The sequence below is a fragment of the Pteropus alecto genome, unplaced genomic scaffold, assembly GCF_000325575.1.
Source record: "Pteropus alecto unplaced genomic scaffold, ASM32557v1 scaffold87, whole genome shotgun sequence".
Classification (NCBI taxonomy): domain Eukaryota; kingdom Metazoa; phylum Chordata; class Mammalia; order Chiroptera; family Pteropodidae; genus Pteropus; species Pteropus alecto.
Window position 1 is genome coordinate 4,680,027 of NW_006443225.1, and position 11,604 is coordinate 4,691,630.

The 11,604-nt window shown below is 41.0% G+C and overlaps 1 pseudogene; it reads left to right on the top strand.

Annotated features, from left to right (window-relative positions):
• The window catches only part of LOC102884792, a 100,833-nt pseudogene that overhangs the window by 35,349 nt on the left and 53,880 nt on the right, over positions 1–11,604 (top strand).

The following is an 11,604-nucleotide window of genomic DNA, read 5'->3' on the forward strand; positions in this document are numbered from 1 at the left end:
TCTCCAGTATTCAGTATCCTGGCTTCCCTTTGGTTTCTCAGGCCAAAAGAAAATGAGTTTTTCCATTTGTGCCCCTCCCACCACTATGGGAGCCAATATACTTAGCCCCAGACTGAAAGCCATGGAGATGGAAACTTATTTGTATGGATCCACGTCTCTCCTCCTCTAAGCTTGAAGATCTGATGGCACTCTCCATCACAGTCCGAGCTCTGCAGATATACTCACACATATAAAATAACGTGCAAAAAGGATAGTTTTTGAAGAGTGGCTTGCAGTAGCAAGGACGGGCAATGCAAACCAGTAAATAGTCATCAATGGGGACCAATTAGATAATCTCAGGTACCTCTGTAGAATAGAAAACTATGCAGATGGCAATTCTATGTAGATTGACTTGGAGCAGTCACCTAAATATACTGTATTTTTAATGAAAAAAGAAAGGTGTAAGGAGTGTAGATAGAGCATCGCCATTTGTATACACATAAAGACTATGCATACATATGTTTGTATATTCACAAAGGTGGCCGGAAGATCTGTAAGAAACTGGTAATAGGGACTGCTTCTGGGGAGAGCAGCTGTGTCAGGGAGGAGGGAAAGGATGGGTGGGACCCTTCTTTTCATTATACAACTATCTTTTCCTTTTAGATTTTGTGTTCTAGACATGTATTAACTATTTTTAATATTGAATAAATAAATTTAAAAATCTGGGCCCAGTCTCAGGCAGATATGGATTGTTTATTCCAAATAGGGATTTAAAATTTCTTAATTCACTTTCAATAGTTGAAAATCAATAGCTATACGTAAAAAGCCCCCTTTTTTCTGTTTCTTTTTAAAAAAAATCAGAAAATCTAGCAGCACTTGGCCAACATTCCCATAGGGCATCAAGAGTTGGAGGTGGTGGGAGCCACTATCTCTTTTAGATAGAGCAGGAGGCTCACATTTGTCACAAGAACCTTCTAAACTAAATGCTCTTGAAAAAGGAATTCTATGGTGTTTATTTTTTAAATGCCTAGGATAGTGGCTAGCATATAGTAAGTGCTCAGTAATTTTTATTTTAAAATGGAAAAAAAATTTCCATATTAATTATAAACTTTAGTTCATTGGCATGAACAGGATAAGAAAAGTGGAGTAGGAAGGGGCTCTTTCAATGAGATAATTCTTATTTTATTCTGAAACAACTGCTGTTAACATGCAATGCATGTATATTGTATTTAGAGAAACTCCCATTATTTTCATGACTTTGCAAGGGCTAACATATACCAAAAAGTATAAAGGTACTTGAAGAGTAGAAATTACTGTTTCCAAATAAATATTTCTAGAAAATAAATTCTTTTTCAGGAAGACATTTTTTTTTTTTTAATTTAACGATACATTCCAGAGAAACTAATTTGTAATCTGTTCAGGATGTGCCTATGAGTTAATACATTCATTTTTCTAACAAAAAAAAAAAATTAAAAATGCCTATCATCTAGTATGCAATTCAGAGAATGGAAACTGGCACAGAAACTAATTACAGCACACAAAGAAAAAAAATCTGCTATTTTGATGAATGTGTGTTTTTCTAGCATTTCTGTTATTTCAGTTGGTAATTGCAGAAAATAGTTTTAGTGGGGACAATTGTTATGGTTTTCTATGTATTTCTTTTCTAAGTTATGAATAAGGCAGTGTTCCTGACAAATATTTTGGGATCCATCTGGAAAGAGGGAATGATGAAAAAGCTCCAGCAGATAAGCTTTTTTGTTTCAATGTCTCTCTTGTTTTAAACTGTTAAAGTAAAAATATGTATGATGAGAATTATGAGACTCAGAAACTTCCACGTATACATGCAGTTTTGAATGAACAAAAATCTATAGAGTGCTTAAATATTTATTTCAAGGAGAGGAATTCAAAAAAGCAAGAAACTTGTGGACTCGAGGTTTGTTGGATACAGGTTAAGATCAGTTCAGAAAGGCTAGCTCAACCACCAGCTGTTTCTTTCTGGAGCACATTAGGGACATTCTTTGGCAGAGTGAAATTTAAAAATAAAAAATAAATTATATTCCATGGTATTATGTAGTCTCAGGGCCTAGAGTTCAGCTGTTAGGATGAGGAGCTTGATGGGGTCCAAGGAACGTGAAAACAAAAGAATTAATATATAAGAAAGAGATCTGTTCTAAAACAGCATGAAAGTGCCAATATTCCATATGTTTATAACCATGAATTTTCAAATAAATTTCACAATTTATTCTATAATGAGTTAAAAATCCTGCTTGCTACTGGCATGCATTTCAAATTTAAAACACATTTTTTCCATTCAACTAATGTAATAAATGATGCCTGGGACCTCAGGGGAGCCTTAAAATCCTTGACGAGTCATAGAGTTGGCAATGTACTGTATATTTTAAATGAAACAACAACAAAAAATATAGGACAAAACAGAAGAAATTTAATTTGTTTTTTAAAATATATTAATATTTACTTTAAAGACTGGTTCTTGAGATAGAAATTAATCAGAAGTAGTAAGATAAACTAGCAAAAAAATTATAAAGATCTGTTTGGTTAATTGCAAAAAAAAACTTCAAAGTTTCTTTCCTCCCTAATGTTATGTGAGATTTCTTGTCTCGAATATAAATAGATCATTATTGATAGCCTTATCTTTATCAGCTATAGGTAAGGTTGTGGAAAAGAGAGATTTTTCTCAGGAAACTGGGCACAAATGGGAAAGGAAGAGGAGAATTAAAGTGTATGTATATATGTTATAAAAGAGGTAAAACCTTCAGTGAAATAACTTGGTTTGATGACAGAATCAAAAATGAAAGCATGAATGGTCATGAGTCCCTCAAAAGGTCTGAAGAGTGAGGTGCTGCGTGGGGTCTGTGCATTAGTGAATGGACACAGCAAAGACAGTATATTCATTGGTGCTTCATGAAACTGGTGGTGCTTCATGGACCCAGCTGGTGGTTTTCAAACTATATCACCAGGGTTTACCATGGAGCCTGCATGCGGTAGGGGTTCATAAGTATTTGTGGAATAAGTGACAAATGAATGGACAAATGAATCCTGATACCTGGAATAGTTTTCATACCTTTACATACACACACGTCTCCCCATCATCAGATAATAGCACAGGTTGGCAGGACAGGACAGGGCAGGTGGGAAAACCTCCTGCCCAGGGCACCCTGGCTCCTCCCCACCAGTCCTTGGGAACATGGGAGAGGCTTGGACTGTGAACCTTCCTCAGTCTTGCTTCTCTGCCCCTCCAGGCTCTGAGGATACTTTCCAAGGTTTATCTTTGCACTTGAAGGTGAGATAAAGTGGCACAGAAGGGTCAAGGCAACTTTCCCAAGAGGACTCAGCAAGAACTACAAGAGAATGATTGAATCAATCATGCTTAAATTTTTTTTTTAAGTACTTTCTTATCATAGAGTTTCTTTTAATTTTTACTTACTCTTGATGATAGGCAATTATTTTGTTTGGTAAGAAGGGCTTTACTGTAAACATTTTTCTGAGGAGAAACTTGAGACTAGGAGTGGCTAACTAACCCGCTTATGGCCGGTAAGTGACAGAGCTAGGACTGGGAGCCAAAGAATCAGATCACAAGGTCAGCACTCTTGCTGCCAGTTGATTCTCAGCATGTCAACATCCATCTAGGCTCATGTTTTCATATAGGCAGAGCATCGAGCTGAGCCTAATCTCAGCTTCCACATTCCTTCTTCTCCCACAGCTGGGTCTCCTTAAACTCCACCTATAAACTTGGCATTGCTTTGGATCATCATGTTGCCACCAGCCCAGCGCTGCCCCCCTCCTGAATGCCAGTTATCTTCAAGGTAGGACCACGTGGCTGTGCTTTGGGTAGCTCCCTTCCAAAGACCCCAATGGTCTGCTCTTGCCTCCATACACCCTGGCCTGGGACTCATGACCTGCCACTACTCTGTCCTCCCCACTGGTTGCTGACCATTAGGTTTTTGCATCTAGTAGTAATGTCATTTATTCAGCATGGATTGAGCAACTCTCAGGTGCAGGCACATGATAGTTGTGAGGATTCAGCAATAAGCAAATCTGAGCCCTGCTATCATGGGGCTCACAGTCTGTCAGGTAGGATCGACACGGTACAGAGATGACAAATATGATGACTATCATAAAATGAGGACTGCAAGGAACTAAGAGAGCTGATCTGGACTGGGGAGAGCAGGCTAGTGAAAGCCTCCTGACACACTTTGGATGACACCATCATTTGCACACCATACTGACATCTGCACACCTGTAGCTGGATCAGTTTTTCCAACTTCTGTTCCTCCTTGTGATCTCATGTGAAGTTCCGGCCTGTTCCTCCCCACTACATGTAGTGATAAATCACAGACCACTGTGATACCAGGATATGAAAAAAATTATCTCTTATAAGCATGTTCCCTTTTTGTAGTGTATTATTCATTTAAATTGTAAAAAAAAATATTTTTCAGTTTTTTTTTTTCGTTAATTCACACCTTTCCAAAAGTACACGCCCTTTGTAAAAGACAATCTACTAAAAACGAGCATTGTATAAATGAGTCACCCTAGCAGCAAATTGGTTCACAAGGCTTACCTGAGCACAAAAGAATATATTCAGGAATATATTACTGATCAACTCTGTTAATTCAATTTTTGAAATGTGGTTCACACGTCTGAACTATGTTTCAGCATGGGTCCATTCGTGGACTTTCACAAAGCACTTAAAGAATCTTGGAGTCTATCCTTGACCCACTGAGTTCTCTGGGGTCTGGGCTGAATGAGGAGAGTTTAAATTTCCAGGATGGCCCAGCTGCCTGAGCGACTTGGAACCTCTGCAGACCTGCACTAGTCATGCAAAGGCACGACATGAGGGGGAAGGGGCGGCCTTGCAAATCCCAGCATGCTCCTGCTAGGGGAATAAGGACTCACTGAGAGTCAGGATTAGGGAAGGAAGGCCTGGAGTGCTGCATGGAGGATTGGGAGGGAGCAAAGGCTACAAAGAGAATCTAGTATGACAATGTAAAGCAATCGGTTGGCTTTTTGCCAAAGACAAGAAAAGCCTGATTATATTGTATATTTTAGAATTCTCTTTCTATTCCATTGAAAACAAGGAAGCAAAAGCGTCTCTGTGTCATAAGAAATCAATTCCTTAGCTGCCATGTCTGCTTAGCACAATGTTTTTCTGCTATACCCTTTAAAATGCCATTGGTTAGTGTGATTACAGAATGAATTCCAATCCTTGTTTAATCCTTTAAAAATCATCTTTTGCTTTTAAAGGGTATAAAAAGCATATGGATGAGCATATTAATCACAGTTACTATTTCCAGGGCCTGAGTGAAAAGGCTTATTTATGTTAATTGTGTGTGTGGCTGAGCATACCAGTCTAGAAATCTTTTCAATTACCAAAATTATCTCTTCTGCTGCAGCAAGAATATAACTGAAAGAATTAATTACCGTAACAGTACACCTATCCATGTTACCTTTCTGAGGTAACTTGTTGCTGTTTGAATCAAAGTTACAGAATACATATTGTCGGTCACAACACTTAGGCCATGATTGACTCTGCCAAAATATCTAGCCACATTCTCTGGCTCTGTCTCTGAATTAATTTGTAAAGTCCCAAATGTATCCAGGTGGGTTCTCTGGAAAATCAAACTTTATAAAATTATTTCTTATTCACTTACAGTAAAATCTCTTGCAATCAGTTCCTTAGTTGAAAATTGGCACCATGCCAAGCATCACACACATGGGCCACCAAACCACTGGATATAGAATATCATGCAGCCATAAATATAAAAAATCATGTCAGAACCAGGCAGAGTTATTGCACATCACCAGTGGCCTGGACCCTTGAAGAGTATTTTAAATCCAGAAGGGGAGACATCTTGGTAATGATAAACCAATGTCAGTGTCATGTAACAAACTCACGTTAAACAAGATGAGATAGGCCATCTCAGATTTCTTCTCTACTATTTTTCTTTCCATGAGGTGAGACAAACTCTTTCCATCCAAAAAGGATGCTCACTTCAGTATATCACTTCCAGAGATGAAGAAAGTTTCCATTATTGTTAACTCCATATTACAACCATAAAAACAAGTGATTTTTTTTTTAGCCAACTTCACAAAATGCTGTGAACAACTAACACATTTTTTCTACCAGTCAAAAAAATAGAGAAGCATCAATACCTACACATCTGGGATGCCAGATCAGGACCACAGGAGCCTACGAGTGCATCAGGACCTGAATATCAGTTTTGGCTGCTTCCGCTAGATGTTAGCCCAAGGAACAAAAACTGGGAAAAGCTTTCAAGATGAAAAGAGTGACCTGCAGCCTGTAACAACTGAGGTGTTTTCACATTACTTCATATTTCTTCAATTTATCAGAATAAAATATGAGTAAGCAGAGAAACCCAAATACAGTATTGCAAATTGCTTATTGGGGCTTTTGTTGGCTCTGTTTATTAGTCAGATAAAAGGAAGAGATGAATTAAAAGTTTTAGAAGTATCACCTCTCAGGGAGGTTGCCACACAGCTCGTCTGTGTCCCTGAAGTATGGTAACCAGAAGGACAGTAATTGTTGCTTCTTCACCAGAAAACAAAACCAAGACGTTACTTAGCTTTAATACCTTGACAGGCAGGAGCTCTGACACTTGGCTAACGTTGTCTTCCTCAGCATCCTGAGGGCCAGCATTTATTGAGCACCTACCACATGCTTTCCATATTAATTCATTTAATCCCTACAGCAACTCTGTTTGTTCAGGTCCTTCAGGAAGCAGACATCAAAATGGAATTTGATTGGCAAGAGATTTATGGGGGAGACAGATTTGAGGAAAAAGGAGCGGGGAGCTGGGAGATGTCACATTGCCAATCTAACTGCTGTAGGAAAGATTAAAAAGGAAGAAAAGCTTAGACTACAGCGCAGTTTTAATAAAAGTCTATAGGGAGTACCTGAGCCAAGGATGCTCATCGAAGGAGCCCACAGCAATCAAGGACAAGCGTGCCTTCTTGTCACTACCGTTGTGTGTCTGGCTGGCAAGAATACTGCTGTTGGGCCTTCTGTCAATTGACTCCTCCTACAATCAGAGATCTGAGAGGGACAGTTCCCAAATTAGGAGAGAAACCACGCAGTGAGTTAAACAGGAGAGGTTTGATATAAAGAATAATTAAACTCTGATAAAACAGTGACTATAACACACAAAAACCCTCTACATCATACCCAAGGGCTTAGGGAGAGAACCAAAGGAAAGACAAACTGAAAAGGACCCCTCCCCAAGGCTAGGCTTCAGACCACGCTGCAGAAGGTAGAACCAGCTCCTCAGACAGGAGGGACATTTGCTGGTTTGCCAGTCACTGGGCACGCACAAAGCTGCTCTCTGGCATACAGGCAGGGTGCAGGTGACTAGCGACTGGTGACAGGTATGCAGAGAGTGCAGTGGTTCAGAGGGAGCCACACATGGGCCTGCAGAGGGAGTCAGGTACCAGACTGGGCAGCGCACCTTCAGAATGCTGGTCTCCATGTCGAGAAACAGCCGTAGGAAGGTGATCACCAGGCCAGGCAGAGGTTCTGGGCACAGGGCAGGGGGCAGGCAGCAGGGCTCTACTAGAATCCTTACCCTCTCCCTTTGGATCCACTGTGCAGCAGGGGGACCATCATCCTGCGGTGTCCCTTCAGCCCGCCATCCTGAGAAAGGTCACCCACTATGTTCACTGTGAAGGAGTGAGGCTTCAAGGAATGCTGTCCATTACACCAGAGTGTATATGGAAGATGAGCTGGGAGCTGAGAGGCAATGTATTGATAACTGGAGCACATGGCCACCTCAGGAACCCAGGAGATTAGTGCATGTGTTGTCCCTTTGTAGAGAAGAGAAAACTGAGGTTTGGGGAACTTAATGAACTTGCTAAAGGCCACATGCATAGCAAGAGGAGGAGCAGGAGTTCCGGCCTAAGTCTGCATGAGGCCAGAACTCATGTTCTGAACCGCCACGCTGTATTATTATGATTCATCACAAAAGATATTAGACTCCTTTTTAAAGCCCCTGATTATGACAGGAAACTCTTTTCTAATAAGCTCTGGGATTTGTTAGTATACCATTAAAATTGGTTAAAAGTTGGTTTTTCTTTTTCTTTTTTCTTTTTTTTTTTTTTTTTGCAGCCTTGAGAAGACATCTTTCCCTTCCATTCTGTGATAGTTTGACTCTGCCAATAGGAGAGGCAAATGTTTAACCAGATGTGGAGAAAATAAACCCACCTCATATAAAAGGATCAAAAATGACAAAGCAATGGGGACAAGTGTCCGTGAAGAGCCGCTCAAAGTGCTGTGGTCATTCAGACTCAAGGAGGAGTGGGAAAGGAGTGACGACTCAGTGGGGAAGGCTCCACCAAGAGACTTGACAGCTTTTCTTCCTTTCCCCCAGGGTCTGAGCATGAGGAAATGAGCTCGCATTAAAACCAGAAAGCTTTCTGTTGAATGTAAAGAAGAACTTCTTAACCATTACAATGATGAAACACTAAAGTTCATCGTGAAGCATTAAAGTCTCCATTCCCAGAGATATTAAAAAAGAAAATCAAAACTATCTATCATAAAAGATTTAGACATTCCTCTAGATGAAAATAACAGTTGCTCAAGGTCTTTCTATGTCCCAGATTTCCCATATGCCTTAGACCTATTTAGTTCATCCTTGCCACCAGAAATAAATGCCTTCTAAGGACAACGGGCCAATAAAGGACATTATTAATAAGAGTTCACAATTACTAGATGCTTACATTCACCAAGTACAGTATGTATCTCATCTTTGCAATACTACAAGATAAGCATTTATTTCCAGTTTATAGATTCTGAGATTCAGAGAAGTCAGGAACTTACCAGTAGTCATGCGGCAAATAAATAATCGTCAGAATTCTGTCCCAGGACTGTCTAGGTTTAGTCTGTATGATCTCAAAAGTAAACTATGCCTTTTTACTCTTTCAGCAGTCTGATTAGCAGTAACCTTTGGAGGCTTAACCTCGACTCCTGAAAATTCTCTGGGACACTCTCAAAATCTGCCAAGTCTAAGGCATACAACCAATTAAATACCGTATGCCTGAAAAATTAGCAAATAAGTAGGCCACAAATGAAATAGAGCTGATAAAGATCCATGAAGAAAATAGAAGTGGAAGTTAATGACACACTATATGATACCTCTATTACCCAGGCTCTGATGAAACAGCAAAGAATTGACTTGGTTCACAAAACTGATCTGAAGGGAGAAATAAATGATATAGCCCTAGTCAAGCACAGGAAAGCTGCCTCCTGTTATTTCTGCAATGCAAAAGTGTGAAAACTGAACAACTGTACTGGTGCATTGTTTTATTCTACGTGCTTGCCAAAAACGGAGCCAAATGGAGCCATCGGGAATATATGTCCCATTTGCTTCTCTGAGGGATTGAGTTACTGTTTTGATAACTAAAGATTCTTTCTTACTCCCTTGTCGTTAATCATTTGCGTTTGAGGTCACAAAAGGAGGGAGCAAATCCCTTTAACATGAATGTCTCACAGGGATAACCCCACCTGTTACGTGCATTAACCAAGTGTGGTGGCTGGTACCTTTCCCAAGAAACAGGGCTCCCCAAGACCCCTCCAGCCACACCAGCTGGCTGCCTCAGAACCCATTACTCAATCTGTCCAGATGGCTTCAAGCTGGAAGTTACTTGTGAGAACTCTACATGAAATATGTTCCCAAAAACACTCTTTATTTGCCTTGGAAAATTTTTACAAAACACTCCTTGCTGGCTAACCAACAAAACATCATCTCCGCTCTGTACTTCTTTCAACATTAAAATAAACAAATTATGTGCTGGGGATTTTGATACGAAGAGGAATAAAAGACTTTCTTTGCCTTCAAGGCATTCACAGAGTAGTATAGAAGATCAAATGACAGCAACCACAATATGGTATAGGATTCTGATGAAAGAATCCAGGGATTCTGTGTAAGCAGAGGAAAGGCACTTAGCCTCTGATACTGGGGCCCACTCCCAGAGACTGAGGTTTGGGCAGAGCCTTCTCTATCAGTCAGCTCAGGCTGCCAATGAAATACCATAGACTACATGGCTAAAACAGCAGACGTTTGTTTTCTCACAGTCCCGGAGGCTGGAAGTCTGAGATCAGGGTACCAATAGGGTTAGTTTCTGGTGAGAGCCCTCTTCCTGGCTCTCAGATGGCTGCCTTCATTCTGTGTCCTCAGGAAGCAGTTGGGGGGCGGGGAGACCTGGTGTCTCTGAGAAGGACATTCATACTATGGGATCAGGGCCTCACTCTTACAACCTCATTACTTCCTAAAGGCCCTGTCACCAAATACAGTCACTCTGGGGGCTAAGGCTTCATATATGAATTGGGGTCAGGGAGTCACAACTCAGTTCATGGCACTTTCAGAATGAAAAGAGTTGGCCAGGTGGAAGACAGTCAGGACGGGAAGGGCATCTCAGGCAAATATACCAGTGAGCACAAGTTCAAAGGCTTAGGCAGATACAGCATATTAGAGATACAAAGATCAGGCCAACGTGGCTGACGCAGTGGAGGGTACGGTGACAGATGGGCTGGATGGAAAGTCTTGAAGGCTTTCTAAGCAGTGCGTACTTTATCACATGGGAAGCCAGGATTTTTGCAGGACTATTAATAAAAGAATGAAACAGATCTGCACTTTAGGGAAAAAAAAAACAGTTGGTCCAGATTTGAAAAAAAAATGGTGGGAGAATGAGAATTGAAATTTGGGAACCAAGTCATGGAAATTGCAATAGTCCCAGGAAAGATAGTAAGGGAATCTGCCAAGGTAGAAGCGATGGACATGAGGATGAGGAGAGATTTGAGAGTTATTCAGAACGCAGAATAATAAAAACGATCGGCTATGGAGAGCGGAGAAGGGAAAAAGAAAGGAGAATCCTAGTTCTCTAGAATGGGTGTCTGAGTGATATTTTTGTTTCTATATTATCATTTTGTTGAGTTGGAACTACACACTTTGTTTTTTCAGTTGTTATTATTGTTGTTCTAGTCACGGAATACCTCTCAGAACTACCCATAATCCCCATTTAGCACAGTGGCAGATTTAGCATGTGGATCAAAAAGTAAAGATAATGGAAAAAATGGCGTAGATGATAAAGGTTCTGTTCATTCCTCTGGCAACTAAATCGAAGTTGTGATGGAAACAAGGAGTAGCAGCAAGGAAAAATCTCCTAGGATCTAGAGGAACAAGCCATACAACTAGGAAGAAATCCAAGAAAGCACCTGCAATGGCGGAAGGTAGGATGGGGCGAGGACGTGGGGCTGCCCGGTCCCAAGTGGCTGAGAGAGACGGATGCTGCGGCAGCGGCAGATGCCTCTTAAAGGGGCCACATCCACGAGCGGATTTTTGTGGTGACGGACCTGCTCGCTATGAGCACCAGTGACGATTTGGGTGTGTGCAGGGGGCACCAGGGACTGACGGGCAGACACTGTCGGAGTGAGGGCCGAGGTGAGACTTGCTCTGTACAGAAGTGCCAGTGGTATCTATTGTTCCCTATTGAGCCCTGCCCCTCTCCCAGTGTGCGGAGACAGCACTGCCACAGCCCTGACGTCATCAAACTGGATAACAGAGGTCGCTCCACCCAGAAGATTCCCGGAAATCCCGC